The 23,128-nt window shown below is 48.9% G+C and overlaps 1 protein-coding gene across 1 annotated transcript in view; it reads left to right on the forward strand.

Moving 5' to 3' along the window:
• Window positions 1-23,128, forward strand: part of ZSWIM5 (zinc finger SWIM-type containing 5) — a 103,800-nt gene that overhangs the window by 46,735 nt on the left and 33,937 nt on the right. The gene's annotated exons all lie outside the window — the stretch shown is intronic.

The raw sequence follows: 23,128 nt of genomic DNA on the forward strand, positions 1-23,128 counted from the left end.
GTTGCTGAGCTGCTCTTCTTAACAAGTACAAAACCTAAGTTACTTACCTTTGGCAAGTGTCCCATTAAAAGTTTCTTGTTGCTATCCCACAAGCACTAAATGGGATTTGGAAGAGGATTTGGGGAAAAAAACAGCGTTTCCAGGTGAGACTGTTTGTGATCCCTTGGAAATATAATCTCTGGCCTGCCTTTTGTTCCGATCAGGAGTTTTCTCATGTGCCCAGGAGCCGTGTCCAAAGGAGCTTTAAGCACAGGACCTGAAGTCACACTGAAAGTTTGTGAGTTGGACTTGTACAGCAGCCTTGTTCTCCAAGCCTGGTGCTAGAACCTCTTTAAAAAACCCTGAAAGAAGCCTCTGACTGTTTGGAAGAGCCATTTGCTGTAGAAAGATGCCATAAATAATGCAGAAGGAGAGTTGTGAGTTTTGTCAGAGATGGGGTCAGAGAAGGGTTGCTTAGATAAAATTAAGATGTGGACGTGGTAGTTGAATCTGGAACAAAATTGGCTTGGCAGTTTTTCCTCAAGAAAAGTGGCTGAAACCTGCTTGCTTGCAGTATTTAAATTTTTGCCAAAAACTGTTTATCTGGGATTTGGTCTAATGCTTCCTTTTTATTTAAATCCTCCAAATGCCATTAGGAGGAAGATAATGACCAACAATTGTTATATCCAAACTCCAGAAACCCTAGTAATTTCTTCTACATTTAGATTTAAACCCGTAGTCTGACCCATTCAGACTTTTTAGGTACTGATAAGCAGAGCTTTAAAAAAGGACAATAAAAATGGTCCTGTGTACAAATAATGGCCATCACTGCGAGAAACTTGATTAAGATCAGCAAGATCAAGTCTCTGGCTGGACCGAGTATGCTTAAAATCCCTAATTGTCTGGCTTTTTGTCTGCAGCATGAATTTATAAGAAAAAGGAGAACCCAAGCCTACTATTTCAACACCCCTGGAATTCATGAGTAGAGTTGGGTTTCAGAGACTCCCGCCCCTTGTTTTGGCTAAATCCTTAAAATGGAAAGCTGGAGATTAACATGGTAGGCCTGGGGTCATCTCGTTGCAGAACATACAGTCTCAGACACACAAGATCTTTTTCTTCAGACTTCCCTTCTAGTTGTGATGTTTGAGCCTTTGCTTTGGTCCCTGGCTCAGAGCAGCGTTAATCATAGGACTGGAATTTGTGACTTAACCAAAGAGGCGTTTTAATGCTTTTCCTGTCATTGATGAGCAGGCTGGAAGCCACTGTCTCGGTAGCCTTGTCATGTTGACCTCTGTGATGGTGCTTGATGGGTTCCCATCCTGGATGCCTCCCAGTCCAGGAATGCCTTCCAGTGTGCCTGCCTTTCTCCTTTTGGAAGGGATGCTCTGAACTTGGACCCCTAAAGACAGAAAAGAGGCTTATTGTGCAGCCTGCGAAGGGCTCCTCTGTCTGCGGCAGGGCACAGCGAAGAGACCTTCCTTCCGAATCTGTAGTGCTAGAACAAAAAAAACCCCTTGCATCAGAACTTGCTATTTATATTTCTAGCTCTGAGACTCCTCAGCTGCATTATTAATGAAGCGTTTACCAATTAAGATAGATGAGTCTGCTCTTGAGGGTGTTTGTTAAGGTAAGGTACCTTATTAGCATATCTGATAGATACAGTGCCAGGTGCTGATTAAAACCTCGTTGACTCCCCAGGGACAGAAGTCTTGAGGAAATAAGGTGGAGAAAGTTGTCCGTTTCCTGGCTTTGGCCATGCAGGGAGCAGGAAGAGGAGCTCAGCATCCCTCCCCAAAGGCACATCCCAGGCCTTGTGAGCAGCTTGAAACGGGCACGGGGAGGAAATTAATCAGCCCGGATCAGAAATTCCAATAGCTGGAGCAATGCAAGTGTGATTAATGCCTCCTGAACACAAGAGGTGGAAAGATGCTAGTTTTGCTGCTCTTGCAAGGCTAGCAGTCTGTCAGGCGAGGAATTTGTTTCCGACGACCCTACAGATTTCGGGGGTCTGGAATTGATGCTTGCCTATGTTACAGTGTTTCAGCAGCTCAGTAAATTAGGTTTGCAGGCAAAATGATGCTGCGAGGTGCAGTCAGCCCACATATGAAACCAATTTCCCTTTGAAACAGCACTAAGGAGGGCGACCAGAAGAGAAACGAGATCATCTTTAGGTCTCTCGTGACCTACAGGAGTTGAGAAGTGTGTATTCACTTTCCATATTTATTATAATATGGCAAAGGAACTATATTGTAGGCTTTAATGATCTGCATGTGAAGAGCATCTTAAAATAGACTTCAGATCTCCTTGGAACATACATATGTGTTTATAATTTTATGGCTATAAAAATACATATTTACTGAATACATGTACTTTGTTTCTCCATCTGCTAAATATAGTCATGTATGAAAGCTATATAGAAAATGTAATTTTCCCCTAAATTATCCCGCTGTCAGTCTGCTTCAATTTCAGCGTCGGCATAGGCGAAGAGCGAGTTGAGATGGGCACTGTTGTGCTGGCGAGCGGCTGTCTGGAAGCAGTTTGCCTGAGGATGGGGATTACCGGAGGCGGGGTTGGTGGCACCAGCTATTATTAAGATTTGCCCAACAGTTCACAAGATAAGACCCTGTTTTTGGTTTTGCTTGTAATTTTGTGCGGGTTTTAACCATCCATGCTTTCAATTTCCGTGCTGGATGTTGGCCTCAAACTGTTTGATTTTAGGGGGGGGAAAAGGAGTGTAAAATGGTCCTGCCGTTTTGGAGAGCAAGCTTGGAGAAAAATGTTGGTTTTGCCCTGCTGAAGAAGTCTGAGGAGCTTTTCTTGGAGCTTGCTGTGAAGCTCAGTGCAAGAGGAAGGGGGAGGAGGTGCCCATTTTGCGAGACTGTCTTTGCCATCCCTCTGCAAACGTGGCCAAACCGATGAAAAGTTGGAATTTGCATGCACTCAGCAGAGACTTCTTTGATTCCAGCGGCGGGTAATTACCCAAGTCCCTTCACAATGGACAAGGCTCCTTCCCACATGGCTCCCGGGGGAGGCAGGGCTGGATGCCGGCCATCCCCAGCCAGTGACTCCCTGCATGCTAGCCTGGGGCAAGCTGCACCAGAGCAGGCTTTTCCCCTAATAGCTGCTTTGGGGAGCAGACACAGAGCGGGGACCTTGTCCCCAGTCACAGCTGGGCAGACAGGTGGGACTGGGGCTGGCAGGGCACACGGGAAAATAGAGATGCTCTGGACAAAGGCGGAAGATGGGATGATGACGGGAGGAGGGAGACCTTCCAGGGCTGGGGAAAAGCATGGGGATGGCGTTGTGCAACAGGGACACACCAGGTCAGTTTGTCTCACTCTGATATTTCCTAATTGTGCAGCTTGAGTAATGGCCCTGCCCTGAGTGCTGTGTTGCCAGCACGCAGTCCTTGCAGAGGTCTGCAGAGGTGCTTGCGCCACGTTTGGGAGATCAGCAGATGGTTTCTTTAAAGAGAGCCTGAAATGTAACTGTTGCTAAAATCAGTTTTTACAATAACCGCACGCACTTTAAAAAAAGGATCGTTCCTCTTGTGAAGTCCAGCTCAAATAGTCACTTTAAAATAAATACACTTCTGTACTGTCTGCAGTTGGGCCTGGCTGGAGAGCCTGGAGTCTGCCTCATGAAAAGTGTCATGACGCTAGAGTTTGTTTTTCTTCATTTTTGGAGTGTTTTGCTGAGAAGGAAGGAGCCAGGCAGCCAGCAGAGCAGTCCCTGGGTAGGATCTGGGATGGGGGACTCCACCATTCCTGTTTCTACTCCACCGGGCTTGGAGCAGGAATTTGGAGAGCCCTGAGAAACCAGTCACCAGCAACATGTCTCCGGACAAGAGACTGGTGAAGAAGATGCTGTCTCTTCATTGTTTATTCCTGTCTGCTCATCGAGGACCCCATCACTGATGGATGCGAGCGCTCCTGGTTCGCTTCTGCAGCAGAGCGAGCGGGTCAGTCGAGCTCTCTTGGACCTTCTGCTTCCGAACTTGCTGGTGTCTGGTGGCAGTGTGACAGGACATGCCGCTGTCAGCGGTGACGTGGGAGGACACCATTGCAGATGTGCTGAAGCTCCAGAAGTGACCACGGTCACCCCAGCACACAAAGACAGGTTTCATGTTTGTACCCCTAAATACCAAGGAGGAATGTGCTTCCTGGACTTGAACTGATGCTGTGTCCAGCTGCCAGGGCAGAAGTTTATAGCCATGGGGAGTGCAAAGGTAGCAGCAATGTATCAGCTTTAAACGGCGTTAGTGGGTTTTCCTTTCAGAACCAGTTTGCTATCAAAGGAGCGTCGTGGTAAAGGGCTGCCTTCACGTTGCTTTGGCCCGTCTTCCCCTGCCACGTGTGCGCTGTGGTGGGGTTGGATGCTTGTGGGAGTGGGTGGGTCCTGTGTTTGAGACAAGTTTCTTTCCTCAAGGATGTGATTTACTGAGAGGCAGCAGAAAGGAGAGTTTGCGGGGGGAAGGTCTGTGCGAAATGGGACCACATCGTGGTCTTCCAGCTCTCCCTGTGGGGAGCTGGGTGGCTGGCACGCTTGCCAATGTTTTCAAGAAGGATTCCTTGTAAGCATTTGAGGAACATTTGCTCTAAATTCACCAATTCTTTCTTCTGTTGTACAAAAATGCTACCAGTGAAAATAGACGAGCTCTCTGGGTCATTTCCAGATGCCCTTAGTGAGGCAGAAGTGTTTATTTTTTATGGGCCAATTTTTGTAGTCTACCAGAACGTCTTGTACTGTCTAATGCCGCATGGAGCAATAGCTCTGCAGAGTGTGTTTAATAAAAGCAATGTGCTCTCAGGGATATTCAAATCAGAGTTCGTTTCCTCGCATGTACACGCTTGATAGCGTGTGTTATAAAACATCTGGGTCCAAAATTGCACTGAAGAAATCAAATAGCCAAGTCAACCTGAAAGTCGTACCAGGGCTCTGCCTGGAGAATCACCGTGTGCAGCCCTCTCCTCTGCTGCAGGGACCTTGAGCAGATGGCCTGGCTTTTTTTTATTCCTCTTCCTCCTCCTCCTCCTCAGGATCTGCAAGTCAGGAGTAAAAATCAGCTTTGAATTTTCTGTCAGCATGAGGAACTGCAAGTCAAAAAGGGGCTCTCTGGCCGCGGTTCCATGGCAGCGTGGGAGGTGAAGAGCCCTTGCATCCACCCTTCTCCCGCTGCTGTTCTTGGCTTTACCTTCCAGGTCTGGACCGCCTGTTGCTGGTAGTGCTGGTGCAGCTGGTGACTGATGTAGGAGGATGTTGGCGGCAGCAGCTCTACCACAGCATCCCGGGTGTCTTGCGTGCCTCCAGCCCAGGTTCCTGCATCTCGAAGGTGTGCAGTGTGATGCTGCTGACTCTGCCCTGCTTTGGGGTTTCTTGCACCTTCCACCTGGTCTGTGACCTGCTGGGCAGGTAGTGTCGTGCCTCCAAGGTGAGTAATGGTAGGTGTCTAGGGGAGAACATACATGCAAGGAAAGCTTGCGTAGATGCTTCTGCAGAGCCCTTGCTGTGAGCTGTCTTGCCGTTGGACATACACCTGGCAGGGCTTTTCCATCAGCCCCACAAGGTATGGGGTTGTTCCTTCTCAGAAGGACCCTTGTCTGCCCTCTCTGCTTTTCCTGGATTCTTTGTGCCTTCACTGTGGGAAGGGAGAGTGATGGGACAGGCAGCAGCTGGAGGACTGCGCTGCTCTGGTGGCAGCGGCAGTCATGGCACCACAGGCTGGGACACAGTCATTTGGGTGAATTTGCTGCTTTTTGTTTGACCTTAAAGTCAATCTTGCCCTTCAGGATGAGCATGTAGGGGCACGATCCTCAAGACTGAACCCTTCCAATAGGAAATCTGTTCAACAGTGACTTTCATCAATGGCCACTGTCCTTCGGAAATGTCCCCGGCATCCCCGTGTCCCTGTCTGGTGTGACTTGGTTAGAAGACTTTGCTGCAGAGATGGAAGAGGGCTGTAAGCAGCTCCATCTCGCTGAAGGAGCTGGCAGAAAAAGCAGCTGTCAGGGAGCTGCAGTGCTTTCTCTGTCTTTGCTACATTAAGGAAAGCAAGACCAAGAGCTTGGCTTTAAGGCTTTCTGAAGTTACTCTTTGCAGACTTGGAGAATGTCTCCCCCTTGGCTTGGAAAGGCAGTGGGTTGTGTTTTAGACGAAGCCTGTTCAGTGCGGCTGGCATTGCACCATGTACAACCAGGAAACCAGCTATCTCCCATTTTAAATAAGGATGGGAGATGCAGTGGGAATCTGCCCTGGAACAGGCTGCTTGTTCCTGGTGTGGGCAGTTTGCCTGTGAAGCATGTCAGTGTGGGTGAGGGAGCTAGGAGGGACTGAGAGGCTTGTGTCCAGGGTTGTTCCCTTGGTGCTGCACCAGTAATTTCAGTGATGTCTGAACTACTTGCTGTAACCTGCTTGTGGATGCTGTAAAGCAGTGCTAAGCCCTTCCGAGCGTGGCTTTCTGAAGGGACCAAGTCTCAAGGACCTGGGACCATTCTCCAGTTCACGTTCGCTCTGTACGCTCTCGAGCTACGTCCGTGCATGTGGAACGAGCTGTGTCTGCAAAGAGCTGAGCTTAAGCCTGAGCTACTCCAGTCAGTGCTGGTAGGTCAGGGACCCCGAAGGGGTGTCTCCTGCTCTCATACGCGCTGTGCGTGCTTCGTGGGCATGCTGAGAGCAAACTGAAAACAACGGGCTGACCAGAAAAAGCATTTCCCCAGGATGGAGCGCCTGGGTTCCCCCACCCCACAGCTGATGCGCTGGAAACCAAGAGCCCTTCTCTGTGCTTGCACATCCCAACTGTGCTCTCCCTATTCAGCAGAAGGAAATAAATCAGGGTCCTGCTGGGGGAAGCAGGGGAACTTGCTGCTGAAACAAGTCCCTGTACCAGCACAGTACAACTCCAGACTGCACTGCTTTGGTCTAATTAATAATATACAAGTGGCATGATGAATTGTACACAGCACCACTCAACCATGCAGCTAGGTGTGCAGTGGTGGAGATGGGTCTTTTTATGCCCATGCAGCTGATAGGGAGGAGTCCTGCTGACTCCTTCGAAGATGCAAATCTTGGTGTGACTGCCCTGCTTGGGAGGCAAACTCACCCTTCAGTCTGATCCACTTGCCATCACATCTGTATGGACTGTCTGCAGGAGCAGAGGCGGTGAAGAGCATGGGGTGGGGCTGGTGTGCCAGCAAATGTCCCAGAAGACTTTGTGCCCCTTCCAGGGGGGCTTCACGCTCACTGTAGCAAGAAACTGGATAATACATCTCCTGCTTGACCTCAGGTCATTTTTTGTACAGCTCAGGTGCTGTGTGCTGAAGCTAAACTTATCAATGTGGACAGAAGTCATATGGGTCGTGGTGAGTCCATGCTTTACCTTGCAGCGTAGGTACAGTCAAGGGCTTTCTTCAGGAGCTGGGTGGTTGAATAACACTTGAAGGAGAAAATGTTTGTGCTGAGCCCTCATGCTGGATCCCCTGTTCCGAACAAGCCTTGCAATTGTCTTTATTTTTTGTATGTCTGTCTGCAGAGCGAGAGCGATAATTAATGCAGAATTGCTCTCCTGGGTTCTGGCAAAGCCAATACTAATTTTCCGAAGTCAGCTCAGAAGTACTGAAAGAGCAGTTTTAGGCAGGGCTGCAGGTCGAACATTTCTCCATTTGGCTTCTGCTGCTTTGATTGTCAAATATCACTTGAAGCTTTTCAGTCAGCATTAAAGTGAAAGCATCAATCTAAACTGGGAAGCCCTGGACATCAGATGATTACATATTCCAAAAAATTACCTTAGCTTGACCTTGGAAGAGGGGGATGGTCAGCATCAGATTTATATATTTTTAATGCAGCTTTTCATTTTTAACTTCTTTCAGACGGGCTTTTTTCCTTTATAGATCTTTCTTTCTGCAGTGTTTTGCAAATACACCAGTCATTTCCTAACAAGCCAAACAACTTCAGCCTGCTCCTTAAAATACCCCTGTGAGGCCCAGAAGGGACATTATCCTGGGTTTGCAGTTGGGGAAACCAAAGTCTAAAGAGGGTGAGAGCTTCATGTCAGAGGTGCCAGGCAGTCGCGATCCTCATTACAAGCAGTAGAAACTGGGGTTGTTTTCAGCGGCATTGAGTCTACAGCCCCTGCAAGCTGGGTGGAAGACCAAAGGCATTTGGAGAGCTGGAGCTCCTGTCTCGCCCAAGCGCCATTTGCCAGGAAAATGCTCATGTTGGAGAAGCACCGGGGAGTTTGATGGAAGGGTCCATGTCTGGGACCGATGTGGGCTGGGTGGGTTGCTGCCACATCACCTCCCTGGCTGCACAGAGCAAAGGCGAGAGGGATGCTCGGAGGCAGGGTGCTCAGAGGCTGCCAGCCGGTGGGGCGGGGGAGAGGTGGGCATTTTCAGAGGGGACCTGGGTTGTTTGACGGAGCTGAGACCACACAATGGCTGGTGGTTTCGCGTGTGTCTCTGGAGCAGAGGGGGGTGATGAGATACATACCGTTCGCATGCCTGTGCTCTGGCTTGATGTGGTCTCGCCGAGCGAATCAAAGCTTTTGCTTTGAAGGCGGCAGAGGGGGGAAGGGACTGTCTTTGTTCTGCTCTTTGGAGAGCACTGGAAATCCTTCAGCCCAGAAGACTACACCCTTCATTACCCTCTGGGTTATTGGCCCCAGATTGGAAGTATGGTTCTGTCATGTGAAGTATTTGATTATTTATACAGTTAATGTTTAACAGAGTCAGACTATTAGAATTAAACAGGGGATGAGCTTCCAACTTTGCATGGTTAAGGGCTAATAAAACTTCTCTGATCCAGTGTTGTCCTTTCACCAGAGGGGATTTTTTTCATTAGCTTTGGAGTGTTAAAAAGAGATCTCCTGTATTTGAGGCAGATTGATCTGTTGGCTTCACACAAAGCGAACGTGCAAAAGTGTCAGCTTAAATATCCGTTCGACACAGATGCAGGCAGCCGAAAATTTCAAGGTGAGTTTAATTGACATCTTCAGTGGCAGTAGCTGGGTTCAGCAGCATCTTGCCTTAGAGACTGGGTGACGTCCGCAGCCTTAGCCCCAGGTGCGGAGGAACAGAACACAGGCTGGGCGAATGATGGACTGCAAGATGGAGGGTAGCAAGAGGCTGGACCACCCGGTGTTGGCTTTGCCACTTGCGCCAGCCTCCACTGGATTGTTTCGGCTGTCAACTTGCTGCAGGAAAGCCTGGAAATGTCAAGTGGTGATGCTTCAGTCATCACATCTTCCAGGGGTGTTGAGCTGGGATAACGTTTTCCAAGTGTTCGGCATGGGGATTGAAAAGGTGAGCCTGGGCAGCCCCTGGGGCTGGCATGGTCCAGGGGACAGTAGGAGAAGGGGACAATGGTTGAGGCTGGCTGAGCTTAACAGAGCCTGCGATGGGATCGATGTAGCACTGGGTTTGGTTCATTGCCCAAATCCAGCAACATCTCTTGGTGGCACAGAGGTCTCAAACCTGCACTTCTTACCAGTTACATGATTGGAGATGGTGATGACACTAAATGTGGGTTTTCATACCTTTATTAAGGGGAAGGCTGAGGAACGAGGGCTTTGTGGCATCCTAGAGGTCCCGCAGGGTGGAGTGGTTGCAACTGCCCCAGAGGTTTCCCTAGTGTTGTTGCTCAGCGTTGCTTGCTTATAAATCAGGTTGATTTTTAGTAAACCACCAGGACTGAAGGCAGCCATGACTGCAAACTCACCACTTGTATTTTAGGTGTCCTGATTATCTGCTGTGCGTTTTCTTTCCCTCTTATCTCCCACACACTCCTGCCTGCACAAATGCTGAGTATACTGTGAATGTAATTTGCTTCTACTTTGGCCCGGTGTACTGATGCGACTGATAACTCACATTGTGCTGGTGACAGCCATTTTTAATCCTTTCCTTATGACTGGATAAACGAGGGGGAATGTATGAAAGCAAGGCTTTTGGAGCGGCTGTTGCACGCGTGGAAGATCCACAGATGATGTTTTGCCTTTGCAAATGTACATCGTGAGCGTGATGGGAACTCTGCTCCTTGTCGTCCTTCCAACCATTTCTCTTCACTGTAGATGATGCAGGAAACTACTGAAGAGTTTTGTGCCTCCAGTTCCACCTGTGAGCATCACCTGCTTATTGGCTGGGTGGAGTGAGACTCTGCTTTCAGGTCTCCTGAGAAGTGTTGGTCTCTCCGTCCATTTGTCTCTAGGTTTAATGGAGTGGTTTCTCTAAAGACAGAACTGAATTGATTTTAAAAGAATACACGTTCTCTGCAAGATGTCAAGGTCACGATCCATGAGAGCAGCCTGTAGACAGATGTGTTCATCACTAAGATGCACTTAGCTTTTATTTCTAAATTTCTATTTTCATTTACATTTCACCTGCTAGGTCTCAAATTTGGTGCTTCCTCCCCTCAAAGACGGCTGAGCCCTCGACCTGCCATAGAAGCCTGTGGGGTTTCCATCTCCTGTGGAGGAAATGCACAGTGTGGAAATTGGCGCCTAGGGGAAACAGCAAGTGGAAAGTGTAATCCAGTGTAGAAATATTTATTTTTTAAAGACAAGTGGCAACTTCCTGTCACTCTGCTGCCCTGCACGCTCCTCATCTATTTCAGATTTTAATAAATTTCTTGTTTATCTTGAGGAAGCAAATTAATAAGTAATAGCAATTGCTCTTTAGAGACAGAGGCTGCTGAAGGTTGCAATTGTTTTAATTTGGCGTGTGTGTTGTCGCAAGGACTGTCCGTTGTTGAGGCGGGTGCATCGGTGTCAGAGCCGGTAAAATGTGACCGTTCCCTGTGTGCACAAGCGTTGGGTGTAAAGTCTTGCAAGTAGGTCTCCAAGCAAGGGCTCGGGGGATTTAGGCTGGTCTTGCTGGGAGCTCTGCGGCTCCTGTCTCCTTTAGCTCTGGGTAAGTTTGAAACCCAGCACGACTGGACAGACTGGACAAGGAAATCCCTGTGTTGCTCTTCCAGGTGAGCATCGTCATTTGATGTGTGGTGCCAGTCAGGTCTCAGCCCCCTTTATGTGCCAGAAACCCACAGCTGCTTCCTTCAGACACCCACCTGAGGTGATGCTGGGTTCGGTTTGGAGGTGGCCTGGCCCTGGGCATCGTACATACCCCTTCTGTGGGAATGTGGAGACGATGGTGGAGCCTGGCTGTGTGTGCATCAGGGTGATGTTAACATCACCAAACAACTAAACCTAACTGCTTAGAAGCCCTGAGCCATGACAAGAACAGTCGGATCTAATTAAAATGTTAGGAGCTTTGGAAGGAAAACTGAGTTTCATTTCTGTATCTTTCTGTGTAGTTTCGAGCTCATGCTTGCATCTTCTCAAAGTGCCTCAAAGGCTTTTCCTGTGACTCCATAGGTTGGGACTTTTCCACCCCAAATGGTTTGATGGTTGTTGTTCGTTGGCATGCACTGTGGGTTAGCATCCTGGTGGGGGCTTGCCAGGAGTCTAGCAGATGTTGAGATGACACCTCCCAGAGGAGAAAATACCCTCTGTTTTATCTCCTGGCTGTTCCTCATCTGCAACACCCAAGTGTGAGGGATACAAAATGCCTGACACGCAGTTGATGCAGCAAACTGTGGGAGTTGCTCAGCAGCTGGGGGAAGCGGGGTTAGCAGCATCCAGCCTCGGAGCAGGACAGAATCCACCCACACGGATCCATTCTCAGGTGTCATCTTGGCAAGGGCGAGTTTCCCAGCATCAGCCCTGATCCCTCTCATTACAGCAATTCAGTTTGCAACTATGCACCATATTCAGCCTGGCAGCTGTGCTTCCCGGAAAGCTGGACTGCGGGAGTTTACTCAAAACCTTGCAAATATTGCAGGTTGAGCCCAAGGAGGTCGCCTGGGGGGGAAGGCAGGGCTGGAGGTTTCCTTCCAGGGGAGGCAGTGACGAAGCGTGGGCTCCTTGCATCCCTTGCCCACTTCTTCCCAGCCGGCTGTCCCCCTTTGCTGCCAGACCCCACTGTCTCAGTTTCCCAGCCAACTGGAGAGGGACCCTGCTCCTGGCTCAGCACGGGACGGGGAAGGCAGTGGGTGCTGCTCTCGGGGGAGATCTCCAGCAGCTCCCTGGGTGTGCTCTGCCATCTGACCGGGAGAGAGACCCCTAAGCTGGGACGTGTCACCCAAAGTGTGTGGCTGCTTCCCCTTCTCCAGGGACATCTGTGGACCTTTTTTCAAGGGTCAGGGGAAGATTTCCCCCTACTGCTTTCTAGTCTCTTAGGTGGGAGCACCATGTAATACTTGGGTTATGTGCTAATTAGGGCGATTCCTAAAACCCTTTGCTGAGATTGTGGGTAAAACCATCTTCTCTCAAAGTACCAGCTTCCCTTTTCAAAGGAAGAGAGGAGTCAACTCCCCAGTTGCTCATCTGGTTTTGCTTTTTACTTCGTTTCTGTCCTGTTACGCTGAGCTCACTGTGTTTTTGGTTGCTTCCAATTCCAAATTGAGATAAATCTGCTGATAACCCTCTGGCATGTGTGTTTGCTGCTGCCAGGGAGCCCTGCCTGGATCACCCCATGGAGGGTCAGGGCAAACCAGGAGCTGCAGGAGGCTGCAGGGGTGGGGTTTCACTGGTGAGGCTTTCAGGTTGTATTTCAGCCAGCCAGCGGATAGTTGGCTGGGATATTGCAGCCCTTTTCCCTTTCCCTTTCCTTTTCCCTTTCCCCTCTTAATTACTGAAATAGGTCTGTGGTTAGAGGAGCTGGAGACTCTCCCTCCACCGCCAGAAGGACCTGATGCCACATAATGGGAGAAAACCGCCGCTAAATGTCTCATGTTACACTTTTCCCCTTTCCCTTCAGTCCTGTGTATTTAGTGTTAACTGCACAATATAGGTTTCCTTTTGTTTTAATTGTGATGAATTCCAGGGAGAAAGAATGGATCGCTCCCTCATTTTTCTTTCTACTGTAGCCCCAGCCATCCTGATGACAGATCTTGTCATTACGCGGTGTCATTTTAGATGTTTGCACTGCACCAAAAGCAAACGGAGGAGCCTGCAGTCTAGGCTGTGGATTGAATAACAATGTTTTTCCAGCAAAAAAATCTGTGAAGTTTTTAATCAGAAACACAAGTTTTGCAGAGGCAGCCTGTACACCACTCCTGACCCAGCGAAGCAATGTGTCGCGTCTCCTTGGGTATCAGCTTTTGTGACCCTTTGTGTTTCTGAAGGCTGCAAAACCATGGAGTCATCTTGACTTGAAAAGCAAGAGGGCTTGTGTTTTCACATGTGCAGTGGATCCTCCGGGACAGCTTTCCAGTTGCAGGCTCCTCGCTAAAGCAGAGGTTGGTGATATGTGGCTGGGAGATGCTGGGGACAACACATGTCTGGAAGGAGAAATGGTAGCACTGAGGAGCTTAAAATCTCTGCACGGGAATCTGCTTCTCGTGAAGTGCCTGTGTGCTAAAGATGGTGAAAACTGCTGATGCAGGACAGCGGAGCATCTTTGGTAGGCATCTGTCTCCCAACTGCCTTCCTTTCAAGCAAGGAGAGCTGCTGGGGAAGTGTCTGCTCCGCAGACCTCCCGCTGCCTTCCTGACTTCTCAGAAGGGTCATGTGAAAACTAATGTGATCAAAAGGGGTTTTAAAGTGTTATTTAAAGCGTGATGACTGTTCTGCAGAGCATTTTTGTCATGCAGAATTGGGTGATTTGACTGCTTGTCAGCTGTGACCCCAAACTTCACTGTGGGGTCTCACCAGAAAAGAGATACTGGTAAATGAGAACTTGTGGTTGCCTCGCTTGGGTTGGTCTTGTCCCTCTTCAATTTTTCTTACAGTGCCTGAACACGCTGCCTCTCTGTTGCCCTGTGAAGTGTGTTGAGCTCCGTGGGTGGTGGTGGACAGTGTATCAGGGATCCCTTTTGTAACACCATTTTTGGGGCTTGGGGAAATGGCCATGCCCAGGAGATGGCAAGGAGTCTGGCTGCTCTGGCACAGCCACCAGGCTCCATGGAGCTGACTCTAGTTGTCCGAGTAATTTTGGGTGTGATGTATAGTTTGGTAGGACTAGAGGATATGCAGCAAAAACCTGGTCCTTGTGGAAGAGGTGGAAAACTCATCCACCAGCAGGTTGAGTTGGGCTTGGGAGCTGCCAAAGAACACTTGGATGCTCTGCAGGTCTCTCCACTGTCAGAGCTGGTGCTTCTCAGATACCATCAATGCACTTCACGCACATGATGGATGTGACCCCCCCCCCCCAGGGACGCGTGTTAAATGCTAACATCCCTCCTGTGAGGGACCAGCGGGGATGGGAGACTTCATTGTGCGGGCAGGAGTCTCGGAGGAAGAGTGCAGAGCCAAGATTGAGATGTGGAAAGCACGACATGACTTGAGCAAGTGTTCCCCCCTCCAAAGTGTGGTCCTGCTGGAGGTCCCCATGTAGCTTACCCTTTCCTGGCTCTGTGCAGAGGTCCCAGGGACAGGAATCATTTGCTTTCCCCAGTGCAATGGGGCAGATGTTACACCTCATGATGCAGAGTCCTCCAACCTCACTAGATGGTTCCTCTCACTTTATAGCTTATAGGTTGAAAGCAAGCTGGAAAAACATTTTTTCCACATGAAGTCAAGGTGTGTGCCTTTCCTTCGGTTCAATTTTGCTGGACATTGAAATTCAGCATCAACCTTCCCAAGCTTGACACCACCCCTCATCTCCTCTTCTGGGATTGCTCTGGTCAGGGTTGTCACCAAGGGCTGGTGGCCAGCCCAGCCACTGGTGTGCAGCAATTGAGTGACTTCCTGTCCTGGAATTAAAAGTCCCTTCCTTTGGAATAATTAATACTCTCACAAAGTTTCCCAAAATGATTCTGGAATGAAGTGTCCACAGAGGAGACTGATCTGGAATAGCAATTGCTGAATAATTTATTCTGCAATGAGTAGTTAATTTCCCTATATGGAGCAGCCCTAATAAACTCCAAAAATTAAGCTTTATTGGTTTGGGGGTGAGGGGGAAAGGAAACCACAAAGTTTTTGTGAGGCTACTGAAGTGAGCTAAGCTGTTTAAGTATAATATTTCTACAATATAATAAAAGTTTGGCTGTTCTCTCCTTAGTGAAATTCAATAGCAAAAAAAAAAAAAGAGATGGTTTTATTACAAATGGGGGCTGTAAAAGTTGGCAGGAGAGGGGGATCGTCCTGGTCCTGCTACTGGGGTCGGTGCCCAACTCCTGAGTGGGGGATGGAGAGCAGAAACAGCAAAATGGTGTCATCTCAAAGATTTTTCCACTTTGGGGGAGCAGTTTCAATGCAGAGCGAGCCCTTTTCTGTGCTTAAAAGCGAGGTTTTCAGAAGGAAGTTAATTGACCTTTTCAGCAAATCTGTTACTGAGGCCATTACCACAAATGCTATTGAAACGCTTCGTAAATATAACATTCGTTTAACAACATTGCCAATAACTTAGAAAGTCAGACTTTATCCTCCCTTTAAAAAAAAGAAAGAGCTATTCTTAGTGGAAAAAAAGTCTTTTTTGGGAAGAATTTGGAGCAGATTTTCATACTGAATCTAGGCTGCCTCATTCCCTCAGAAGGCTTCTGAGGGCCAGGAAAATTATAACTAATAACTTCCCTATAAATTGTAGAGCTGCTATTTTAAGGTCTGGTGTCTCAGGGAGGATTGGGGTGGTGTCCTGCTTCCTTCCATGGCTGTGTGATGCCCTGGTTTGATTCTTTCTGGTCCTTGTCAAGCTCGCTGCTGGTCCTGCCCCATGCAAAACCTAAACGTGGGAAGGAAACAAGTCAAGAGGCTCTCAGGCTTGGTTTTGCTTTTGATTTTCCATATTGGTGGGTTGAGTTTGGGTTTTGGTTTGGAGATGGCCTGCTCTGGAGGCAGCTTTAAGTTGCAAAATATACATTGAATACAATTTATCTTTGTGTATTTGGAGACAAAATCCAAAGCTGCTCCCCAGCCTGAGGCTAAGACCTAGAAAAGCTGCCGATGCAGGAGGAAGGCTGTGTCTTGGAAAAGCAGATAAGTGAGGGGAGCAGACCCATAGAAAAGGATGTCCATGGCTCTGGAGCAACTTCTTCCCTGACCAGAGGGTACCCAGGGATGAGCCCTTAAGCCAGGAGCAATGGGTTAAGGGCTCTGGCACGGGAGATACTTTCCTTTTAGGGATTGGGATTATGTTTTTGTGGGGCTAAGAGTTATGCGAATTGCCACATGAAAAAGACAACGAAGGGAAGAGTGCTGCTCCGCTGGCTTTTGACTGCGGTGAAGATCAGTGATCCCATCGTGGTGATGCTTGCATGGAGGGATAAGAGGCATTTCCTAATTAAAACCCTTTTATGTACTAGAAGCCAGCGTCTCAGCTGTTGGAAATCTGGGTGGCTCCATTGAAGTCGGGAGATGACCCCAGCTCAGCCTTGCGTGTGAGTTTTGGCATCTCCCATCGATTTCCTTGAAGCAGCCAGGGTGGTGACAGCCCAGGGTTGGGTCTTCTCTGTGGCAGCCTCGACTGATGGGATGCACAAGCCTGGAAGCTCCAGCAAAAGTGAATTTCATCCCCATGGATATTTTCTTTCATGCTTGAAAACAACGCTGCATCTGTTGAGAAAACACCTGAGCTATAACAAGGAACCGTGTTGCTCCTTATTCAGATACAGCTGCTCATGAATGCAGAGAGAAGAGGGATGCTTTTGAGATGGTCACAGAGATGTGTTGCTTTTTCTCCCTTGATGTAGAGATGGTGTGTTCACTACTTCTACCAAAAAATGTACCGCACATCCTCATCTTTCTAATTTCTTAAAACCATGAGAAAGCTCTTTGTATTCAAGCTTACCATAAGATACACTATACCCGTAAAGAGCAGAGACTTGACAGCATTTTGCCACCAGTTATTACGTGGGCAGGACGTTAGCTGCAGTGAACTCATCCTCTCTTTAAGCTCTTTCTATTGCTTATGCTGCTGCAAAAAAACGGCATTCAGGTTGGTTTTGTGTTAGATCTGAACTGCTAGCAGAGGAATTCAGCTTGCAGGGCTGCACCTTAGCAGAGGAAATCAGTCTGAGCTTTAAAACTGGTTGTATTTTTTCCTTCTTCCCCCAAACCATATGTCTTTGGAGCAAGGGTTGTGCGTCTGGGTAGATTAAAAGCCCATTTGCTGGCAGGCAGCAGAATGATCTGGAAGGTGATGCCAGAAGGGGTGGTCTTGGCTTTGGGGCTGGCAATAAAGACCCCCCAAAAATGGGTCTTCGGGTTTGGATGGGCAACAAAGAGGACTCCAGGCTGGAGAGAAAATGGGGGAACAGCTTTGAATATTTCTGGGGAACGCCACAGATTGGGACCAGTCATCTGGAGCATGGCCTCGGTCCAGCCACCCCCTGAGCTGGGTAGGGGGAGGAAAAAACCCTCCATTTCAGACTTCTAGATAAACAAACACCAGAAATCTCGTAAGGGTAATAATGGAAATCACTGGGAAATTGAGTTAATACAAGGGCGTCTGTGTAAATGAATGCTTGGGACAGGGAAATGGCTTTGTCCTTTAACTCTAGTAATGCTGGAGCAGATGGGAAGCGCGGCGCACTTCACGCGTTAGCTGGCTCAGATAAAGAGCAAGGCAGAGGCCGGTCCTCTTGGCTGATTAGAGGTTAACAGGGATAGAAACCAGCGGATTGACTCTTCATTTGCAGGAGGTGGTGTGGGATCAGAGCAGATGGCAGAGAAAGCGTCCCTCCAGCTTACTCAGCTGCTCAGAGGAGCTTACAACTCCCTCCAGCACAAACAGCCCCACTTGCATCTCCTGTGTTCACAGCTGCAGCTCATGCTTCTTCCCTGGCCTACCTGGAGACACAGTATTTCTTCTAAACCTGTGGTAGCTGGTGTCTGAGGCCATAGGTGCGTGTGGGGATACTTGCAGGCATGGTGCATCCTCTCCAACTCGGCGCATCCCTTTGTTACAGCTCCTCCAGCGTCAGCTCAGCTCCTTACCAGGGGTTTTTAATGGTCTTCGTTAGCTCTGGGAAGGCCAGAGGTGCTTTTCCAGGGTGGTAATGACCGGGCAAGGGCAGGAGCATAGTGGGGACCAGGGAGGGCTGCAACGGAAAAACATACAGCAGAAGAAGCATGGCTGTATTCTGCTGGGGCAGCATCCTCCCAGCCAGCCATCGCTTGCCTCCTTCATCCCTGCTAAGGTCTCGCTCAATGGCAACACCTTTGCCTGCGATCACAAAAAGAAATTGCTTTGGGGAGGAGGGAGGATGTAAACTCATACCAGCTCTGCTCATTGACTCGCTGGAAGCCTGGATTCCCTATTTTGCAAGGGAGAAATGGCAGTTGAATCAGCCTTACCCTCTTTCTTTTTGTCTGCCAGCACTCTGAAAAGGCACATTTTATCTGTGTGTGACAACACCTGCCTAGGGTGCCTCTCATTGAGCCACGCTGAATCAAAAGAGCAACAAGAAAAGTGGGTTTAATTGCACACATCTTCAGTGGAGTCTTTCTTGCACTGGCAGCACAAAAGGCCAGCCCTACGCTGGTTGAATGGAGCCCGGGAGGGCTGGGGCGCGCCGTACTCTCTGTTACTATCAGAGGCAGATGATTCACTTTGCTGGAGCATTGTCATGTGCAAATGAGTTCATGAGCCCATCTCCTTTCCAACTGCAAGGTCAGGGACTGAGCAATTGTCAGCATCAGCCGGCTGGAGGAATTGATCTAGAAGCTGGAAAGCTTTGGGAGATTTTACTAACCTCCGCTTCCCACCGCATGAGCACACCGACACCTTCCTCCCACGGGTGTTGCCTACATTACAAATATTGACTGATTTTAAGTTCAGGTTTAGAAAGCTGCTGTTTCAAGGCACGGAAATGTGACCGACAATGGCTTATAAATAACACTTGGTGCAGCAATTATTATTCATTGCTAGTTACGGCTTTCACACAGTGGAAAAACAAATGGTTTTTCCACTAGGAGCTGGAGCTGTAGTCCGTTTAATCACTAAAGAGCTTGGAATCACGTTAGTTTAAAATACCTTTCCGCTGTGGTTTGGAAATTTAAAAAAAATATTTGGGTCATGTTAACCTAGTGTATACGACTTGCACGGAGAACTTCAGTTTACCGCGTCTACATCTGCTGAGCCCCATAAATATCCATGTATTTGTTCCTGTTCGGTTCTGCAGAGCTCCTGCCTGCCTGAAGGCAGAGCTGCCCAGACACAGATTTGAAATGGGGTTAGTCTGACTAGACATGGGGTCCTGGTAGCCGAGCACCAGGCACAAGAGCAGTGAGGAGCCAAGCTGCTGTCTGCTGCCGCCACCCCCCTCTGGCTGGGATGCAAGGGGATGCGGCTGGTGCCTTTGGAATGCGGCTGGTGCCTTCAGGAAGCTGCGTGGATGGACTTTCCATCACATTGCTCCTGACAGAGGCTGCCCAAAACATCAGCCTCAGTTACTAGGAAGTCACTTGAGCTTTTGATAGCCAGATGTGGGGGTGAGTTCTTCAAGTACAGGGTCCAGCTGCATCCCACCAGCAGTCCTTGCTTAGGGGTGGATGTGGTTGCACGTTTCCTTCTGCAGAGCTGTTCCTTGTCCCGCTTCAAGGTTTCCACAAAGACCGAGAAAAGCCTGCAGAGGAGGCAGAGGAACCACAGTGACATGAAGAAATGCTCCCCGCATTACCCATGCATTACTGGTCCCCTCTTCTTGTGCAGCAATGCCAGTACGAGCAACCTCAGGTGGTCTCTGCTGGCCCAGGGTTAGGTCCTAGAGATGGCTGCTCTTGCGTGAAGGCTTCCTTCCTGGCAGGATTGCGCTAACGCTTTATGAAAGGCAACCGAGTGCCGTGCTTGGGAAGAGCAAGCTAATTTTTCCAAATGGCACAACTTTGCGAATGACAACTGTGACTTCTGCCTGGGCTGCAGTGTGAAATCTGGGGGATGGCTGTGAGCAGCAACTGCCAGAGGGAGCAGAGCTGAGCTCTCAAGTTCCCGGCTAGTGTTGTAGCTGCGGAGTCCTCCTCTTCCTCCTCACGAGTGTTGGAGGGCTCTTGATGACACGGTTATGAGAATGGAAGGGGTTACGCCTGGGTTTTGCTTGTTTCTGGGGTTTAAATTTCCACCTGTGGTCTGCCCATCTCTGAACTTCAGGTATTTCATTGTAACCAGCTTGAACATTGGCTTTACCTTCAGTGGTTTGCTGGAGGACCCAAGACTAGGGTCTCCACAGCCGTCCTGCTGGTGGGTTGGAGCTGCAGGACGGGCTAGTAGTTTCTCCTGGCGGGTGGCTTGTGGACATCTGGGTTAAAAATGCCCAGCTGGAAGACTCTGGCTGCTCTTACAGAACTGAAAGAGTTTTCAATGCTCCTCTTGAGTAGGTTTAGAGATCAAAGAATTCTCTGTCTTAGTTAAAGATACTTCTGTTGAGGCCTTAATGGTCTTGTCTAAATAGTAAAGTCTCTTACACTGAATCTCCTGCTAAAGGCTTGATCATTCGTAGCTGTTTCAGAGCCAGGGATGTTTTGTGGATCTGTGCTTCTCCCAGCCTATGGAAAGGAAAGTGTTGCCCAGCTGATGAGTTTGGAAGTCCCATTGGTGTGGAGCTCATGAACTCCCAGAAGACATCTCTAGGGTCTGTTTTAATTTAAATCAGAGGTACAATGTCCTGTGGCACTAACGCAAGGTCCTTGCTCTGGTGTTTTGTCCCTATTTGATGGGTAAGTGGGATTAGGAAGGAAATGTGCTTATTGTGCCCTGTGTGCCTGTGAACATTTGTGGCACCTTTCTGTGCTCTTTCTGGGGCAGGTATGAACACTCAGCTCTTTTTGCAACCTGGATCAAAGAGACATGCACTGGGGACCATCTGTGATAAAAGTAGGGGAGGCTGTTAAGGGGCAGGGAGGAGGCAATGTCATTCTTGGGACAAAGCTAGGCTCTGATGGGGTGTAATGAGTCTGTAGTTACAAAGATGGTATTTAATTATTTCTTTTCCATGGTTTTCAAGCCCTGGCACTGTCACTTTGCTGGCAGCAAATCAAACAGCAAGTTAGCTTATGTTAAGGAACAGAAGATGAAGTCCTAGATAAGCACTCGGCTGTAGGAATGTCTTAACTTGAAACATGCAGGGGGTACATGATGGAGAGCATATTTTTGCTCTCAGCGCTATCCAGACCCCATGTCTGCGGCCAGGGCTGTGTTTCTCTCTGCTGGAGTGCCGGTATCACCTGCCCGAGTGCTTCTAGGATGCGAGATGAACAGAGCGGATGGTACAGTGACAGCTGTCCTTCTCCAGGGTGACCTGCAGCCTCTTGGTGACTGTAGCATCAGGGTTTTGTGTGGACCAGGAGTGAGTGCTTTGATGGATGTTGGAGTAACCACACCATAACCTACCTTTTAACTACCACTCTTTTCTGGGACAGTGATACCCATCATTGCTGAGCTGGCGTGCTCAGTATCCATGGGTGCTGGGGTGCAGACCTGGCCAGAGAACAGGGTGCAGCATGGTAGCTGCAGGCTGACCTCCTGTTAATATAAATATTCCCAAATAATGCCTCTGTTCCTGCCAGCTCCTCTCTTTCCCCCTCTCACCATGTTTAATTTCTGACTAAGCCTTTGATAAATGTTTTGTATAGAGTTCCTAGTTTATCTTAATTAGACCTGCTGCCACCACAGCTAAAATCTAAACCAACACTTGACTTAGGGCTCGAGTGCCAGATGAACTTGGCAGCTGCCAACGAGCTGAATGGTCCTGTCTGATGTGCAGACCCCAGCTACAAGAGTAGCTCTCACAGCGGATGGAGGAAGCATAGCTTTTAGGATGCCTGAGAGCCACCTGGGAAGAATCTGAACAAATTTCCTCTGTCGGGGGGCCAGATTCAGACCATGGTTGATGTATTTTCAGACTCACACCTGTCTGAAACAGGTCGTTTGGTTAAATGAGTTCCTTCAGCCTTACACCAGTTAGCCCGAAGTGGGGTCTGGCCCATGATCTTGCTAGAGTAAGCATTTCAAGGCAGTGTTTATAGCTAGTAATTTGTCTTAGAGGGTTTTATATATATGTGCATATGTGCCTATGGGCGTACATAGGCGTATATACATACATTCTTGCTCAGGAACGTGGTTTCCAATCCTTTTAACTTGTTCAAAAAGTAAACTAGGGAGAAACTGGCAGTGAGTCGGAGCTGCCTGCCAAGCATCGCAGACCAGAGAAGTGGTAAAACATAAACACTTTGGAGTTTATCCTCAGGATTTATATAGTTTGGCTGCCGGGGGATGGACTCATGGTGGGAGGGGGGGTGGGTGGGAGTGTGCTCGTCAGCCCCCTGGCCACGCTGCTCCTGTGGTGCGGAGCCCAGCATCTCCACTGCCGTGCTTCCACTCCCGGCAGTGTGTGAGTGAGAGGGTAGTGTGGGGTTGTCCGTCCCTCCCTCCCTTCCTGCTCCGCTGGCCACGTGGGGTGGGTTTCAGGCGATGGCAGCAGAACAGGTCTGCTTTCCCCCTCCCCTGCACTAAAGTAAAAACAGACCTCCTTGACGCTTAATCAGATTTGAATGTGGTTTTTGGCGTGGCTTTAAAGAGACTGGCAGTGAATAGCTGGTTTTGATGCCATTTATTAAAAACCTCTGGTAGAATTTGTCTCGGAAAGGCTTTGTGAGAGCTGGCAAACGCACAAGGGTTTGATGCAGTTAATGTATTTTAATCTTCACCCCCCCACTCCTTCTCCTTTTCTGTCGCTAATTGTAGGGCTCTCAGCTGTCTGCTGCCTTCTCTGGGGGACGGCAGGCTCCACAGGGACCTCTGTACAAACACGGGCTTAATAAGGTTGCAGTGACATGGAGAAAAGTGAGCATCCTCTTTGGGGAGGAGGGCTGGGACAGGTGGAGTGGGGTGCCGGGTCCTGGGTACCACACCAGGCTCTGGCACGGGGGCACTGGTTGCCCCCAGCCATGTTAATTAACTTCCTAGTGCAGCCTCATTCTCCTCAGATGAATGGGGGAAACAAAGATGTCCCTTTTCCAGGTGGCTGGGCAAATGCAAAGTGCTGGTGTTGGACCTCCTGGGAAGGGCTCCCTGGGCTTTCAGGTTGAGGTTGATGGGCATCCAGTCTTTTCTCACTGACTTTATCTATTGCTTGCTTGGTGCATCCACCTTCCTTGGACCCAGAGGACCTTCTGAGCCTGTTTCTCTCTCTTCAACTGTGTTTGGGACTTGTTGCGGCTTTTTTTCAT

The sequence above is a fragment of the Haliaeetus albicilla genome, chromosome 8 (assembly GCF_947461875.1).
Source record: "Haliaeetus albicilla chromosome 8, bHalAlb1.1, whole genome shotgun sequence".
NCBI lineage: Eukaryota > Metazoa > Chordata > Aves > Accipitriformes > Accipitridae > Haliaeetus > Haliaeetus albicilla.